The following is a 4,990-nucleotide window of genomic DNA, read 5'->3' as shown; positions in this document are numbered from 1 at the left end:
ATATCCGTGGGAGATCCGCCGACGTCCAACGGCTCTCGCACGGACCTCCGACGGAGGTACAAATATAATTATTTAGACTGCCGACAGATATCCATCTCGGATATCCGCCGGCGGATCTTTTGAGGATATTTGCAGGTAATGCATTCTTCACCATTATGAGGCAAGCCAGAACTACAACCACCAATCAGTGCACCTCCCAGGGCCACTGGGCTTATTAAAAGCCCGCAGAGTGTCTGAAATCGGACATACACCTTGCTGTATGTAATCTGCATGAATCTGTAAAGCAATCGACCAAAATGGCAAAGCATATCAGTCGGGATGATTTTATTATGACATAAATGCCGTCTTCAGTCTTCATGAGGAATTCATCAAGCCGGCCATACACAGCAGCAGGAAGGATACTGTACAGACCATGATGAATTTGTAGACAAGCCGGGGACGTATTCTGCAGAAAACAGTAAACATTAAGTTCAGAATATGTCATTAAAGCAAGCGAATTTGACAGACACCATTCAGTTGCATGCAGTAAGTCCACCGTGCCAAGTAAATTAGTCATCTGCCGCTCCGAAAGCATGTTTACATCTTGAACAACTAGTAAGTTATAAGCAACAGAGGTGAGAATATTTCTTGCAATACAAAATATTTTGCTTTTCCAAAAAAACTGCAAAAACAAATGCCCGACTGCAAAGCTTTGTACCAGTTCATGAAAAATGCGTGTACATTGCAAGCTTGAAGGAATTGGTGACCGCTATAAAAACACGGAAAAGGGATAAACACACAGGACAACTGTTTAATCTCAGAAGAAACATGACTAAATACACACATTTGACTTCATATCATACACAGAAGAGGGAGGAACACACGCGCTGACAAGAATGAAGGAAAAACAGGTAAAAACTATGCGAGCTTACAACAGCCGAAGATTACTATTCTTGAGGTAGGTTAATTCTGTTCCCCCTAACATCACTGAAGGGGAGCTGACGCATTGCTTATCTGGAGCAACGTGCATTGCAAAATTTTCGATAATTTCTCGTTCCCGTCAGTTTCTAGCACTACCTATTACTTTGGTGTTTTTTAGCAAGGGTATGCATTTACAGTGTGCGAAATGAGGTGCCAGATTACCGGACTTTGCAAGTTGTTCACTTGATCTTTCGTGTTCCCGGAGCCTCTTGTTAAGGCACCTTCCCGTTTGCCCTGCGTAAGTTTGTTGGCAGCTGAGGGGAATGCTGTAAATGACGTTTTCGTCACACTTTACATAGGTGTTTTCGTGTTTGGTGTTGCACCCAGGTTTCTTTTTGTGGTCTTCATTCTCGTTGACCTTTTTACACATTCAAATGAGCTTATTGGGAGCTGAAGAAACCACCTGGACTCCGTACTTGTTAGCTGTCCTCCTTATTCTGTGGGAGATATTGTGAACATACGGCATCACGGCAGGGCGTCCCTCGTAGCTCGTTTTCTTAGTTTTGTGGGACCCAGTAACTTCTCTTAGTAAGCTTTCAGCAGTACAGCAAAGTAACTGCTACGGGTAACCGCTCTCCTTCAATCGGGAGACCTGTTGGTCTACGCTGTGAATTATCAGTCATTCCAGAATTGTAAAGCGAGCTGTAGCTACGTCTTGCCTGAAACCAGCTATAAGAAAATCTTGCCCCCACTCGATAATTCAGAGCGTAGACCAACAGGTCTCCCAATTGAAGGAGAGCGGTTATCCGGAGCAGTTACTTTGCGGCATTGCTGAAAGCTTACTAAGAGAAGTTACTGGGTCCCACAAAACTAAGAAAATGAGCTACGAGGGACGCCCTGCCGTGATGCCGTAGGTTCACAATATCTCCCACAGAATAAGGAGGACAGCTAACAAGTACGGAGTCCAGGTGGTTTCTTCAGCTCCCAATAAGCTCATTGGAATGTGTAAAAAGGTCAACGAGAATGAAGACCACAAAAAGAAACCTGGGTGCAACACCAAACACGAAAACACCTATGTAAAGTGTGACGAAAACGTCATTTACAGCATTCCCCTCAGCTGCCAACAAACTTACGTAGGGCAAACGGGAAGATGCCTTAACAAGAGGCTCCGGGAACACGAAAGATCAAGTGAACAACTTGCAAAGTCCGGGAATCTGGCACCTCATTTCGCACACTGTAAATGCATACCCTTGCTAAAAAACACCAAAGTAATAGGTAGGGCTAGAAACAGACGGGAACAAGAAATTATCGAAGCTTTTGCAATGCACATTGCTCCAGATAAGCAATGCGTCAGCTCCCCTTCAGTGATGTTAGGGGGAACAGAATTAACCTCCCTCAAGAACAGTAATCTTCGGCTGTTGTAAGCGCGCATAGTTTTTACCTGTTTTCCCTTCATTCTTGTCGTCAAATGTGTGTATATAGTCATGTTTCTTCTGAGATTAAACAGTAGTTAGAAAGCGCTTCGTCCTGTGCGTTTGTCCCTTTTCAGTGTTTCTATAGCGCTCACCAATTCCTTCAAGTATGTATTTCCAACTCGCCCCAGTAGTAGCTCTTTTGTCTTTTACATTGCAAGACACCACAGCTACTCCCACAGGCAGTCACTTCCACACTGATGGTCAAAAAAATTCAAGTGCAAGAGTAGGGATCCTTACCACATCGTTGCAAGCTAGCTAATGACTTAGGTTGGGCACAAGGTACACTCATAGAGAAAAGTTTGCTGGATGTCGATTTTCCGAAAATATTTATTTTTGCATTGCCTCGCCAGGCAGTCAGCTGAAATTTGTTCAATAAGATCGAGTATCCATGTCCCCTCCTGATTCTAGGCTTTTGATTAAATTGCTCTGGCTAACAGCACAGAGAAAATGTTTCACAAAGAACTCTCATACCACAAATTTTTATCCATTATTGTACAAGTACACTGCAGTATAGCTAGATACCCTCCGCTGCACAGAGCAAACAGAAGGAAAGTATCCATTATGTGACAGGGTCAAACTTGCACTGTAGTTCAAACTTACCTGAAGGTTGCTGCTGTAAGCTGCAAGTACTATATAGCTGCTAGCTTAGGTCAGTCACATCCACACTGTATGGACAAGAAAATAAAGTATGAGAGAGCACCTTATACTGCACGTTGTCAACGATGCAGCAAAACACAATCTCTGTCGAAACTACAATGCCCACAGGGTTCACTGATGAATCACGCATCAGGGCACTGACAGCATATTTGATGATCCACAGCTGCACAGGAGTAAGGAAGAGAGGTCTGGTCACAATCCAGGAACATGTGGCTCTAGGCGTGTCGTATATGGTCCTGCTATCTGGCTCAGCATTGAGCCCTGTGGGCATAACATGTTTGGCAAAGTTATACCAAAGCACTGCAAGAGCTCATTGCACTCAGTGATTGGGAAGTAAGTGAAAAATGTGACTGAAGCTCGCAAATTTAACACAACAGTTAAGCTTTCCTAAACAATGCTACTGCACAGTGCAAAGTACTGTGTAGTGAGTGGATGGTTGGAGACTTCCATTTGGCAAGCCTAATAAATAAATTAATAAGCTGTGGAAGTATGCACAACTTTTATATGACATTTTCAACCTACCTGTGCTTTCCACGGCTTGGCATAATTAATGTAGGCACCAATACACTCGGTAGCCGGGCCACATCCACACTGCAAAGGCAACAGAAAAGTAAGAAAAACTAAGTCGCGAAGCACTGAAAAACTAACACCGTCCTGGCACTATGCTTTTCGTGCATTCTGTTTTATCGTAATTATGAACCTACGCGCAATTGCCTTAAGATTCACACCATGCAACTACACACCGTCTCAACTTTTTTTCACAAACACGAGAAACACGTTTGCGGCAGCTAATGCATAGTGCTTGCAACTTCCACTCCGTGGCAAACAAGTAGCGCAATAGAGTACAACTGCGTTAATGCGGTTTAGTCATCCCACAGCAACACCCTGAAAGTAATTTTCAAGCACAGTTACTTACCTCGCAAGTGTTAACACCATGGCCGCTTCTTTCATCCAAAGCAACAAAGCATGTCTCGGCAAGGGGTCAGGCGACACCGGAGCTTTTTCACGAGAGCCTCAGAATCAAACGAACGTCTTTTCGAGCGCGTAGATGACACAACACATTTGTAGCACAGCCAAGCAACCACAGAGCGAACAAACCGCACATTGCAGCAAAAGTAAAGGTCGAAAGGAGCACCACGCGACGAAAACCAACGAGACCATCGCGCCACAAATATTGGCTTGGCTGATAGATTGGATTGGGTTGACTTTTAGGCTTACCGCTCTGCCGCGGCCCCTGGTAGGAGTTTATTAGGGTTTGTTTTCATGGAAGGCAGCATGCATGGCTACATGCCTCGGTTACCTCGAAGGAGTGCTGCAGGATAAAAGGGCGTTAATTATGAGCACTGGCGCCAGAAAGCCAAGCGATTCGTTTAATTCTGGTTCTTTAACATCAACACCATAGTTGAGTGATCTTAATCAATCTGAATATTAAACTAGTTGGTGGTAGAAATTTGATTGTGTGAATTTTGGCATTGGCAAAATAGAATTTGTTTTAAAATGTTCGTCTGAGGGAAAACAAATTATATATGTCATGTAAGCTCACATCCCAAGAGGGATGTTTACGGATACCCCTCGGACATCCGCCGGCGGATGTCCGCCAGCCATCCAAAAACGAACGTCCCTCGTACATACACAGAATCTCCGATGCGTATATCCGAATATGGACATACGTAGGCATGCCCTATGGACATCCCAGCCTGGCACTGGAGATTCGGACCTTACTCGGATATACCACGGATATCCGTGGTTGACTGGGATAAACTTCGGAGTAACCTTAACCTAATGCTAATTAAATATTCAAATAACGCACACAAATGCAACTTTCCATAAAACGCTACAGCAGGCTTGCAAGAGCATGCAGGTTCATCAGTGGGAATTTAGAATGTAAATTTAATTGGGACACATTTAGGTATTCTTTCTTCGCTCAAGCTGTCTAAGAACGGGACGAACTTATTAGC

General features: G+C 44.0%; 1 long non-coding RNA gene across 1 annotated transcript; it reads right to left on the bottom strand.

Annotated features, from left to right (window-relative positions):
• Positions 1–309: 309 nt before the first annotated feature.
• Positions 310–4,556, bottom strand: LOC149358173 (uncharacterized). The gene is made up of 4 exons (XR_016291933.1): positions 3,949–4,556; positions 3,555–3,623; positions 2,976–3,040; positions 310–445 (listed from the first exon to the last, which is right to left on the bottom strand). It is a non-coding gene; the product is annotated as an uncharacterized LOC149358173 (long non-coding RNA).
• Between the last annotated feature and the right edge of the window lie 434 nt (positions 4,557–4,990).

This window comes from Amblyomma mixtum, chromosome 3 (genome assembly GCF_055824585.1).
Source record: "Amblyomma mixtum isolate Tamu chromosome 3, ASM5582458v1, whole genome shotgun sequence".
In the NCBI taxonomy this organism is placed as follows: Eukaryota; Metazoa; Arthropoda; class Arachnida; order Ixodida; family Ixodidae; genus Amblyomma; species Amblyomma mixtum.
The sequence above is the reverse complement of the archived record's forward strand: the minus strand, read 5'-3'. Positions and strand labels throughout refer to the sequence as shown.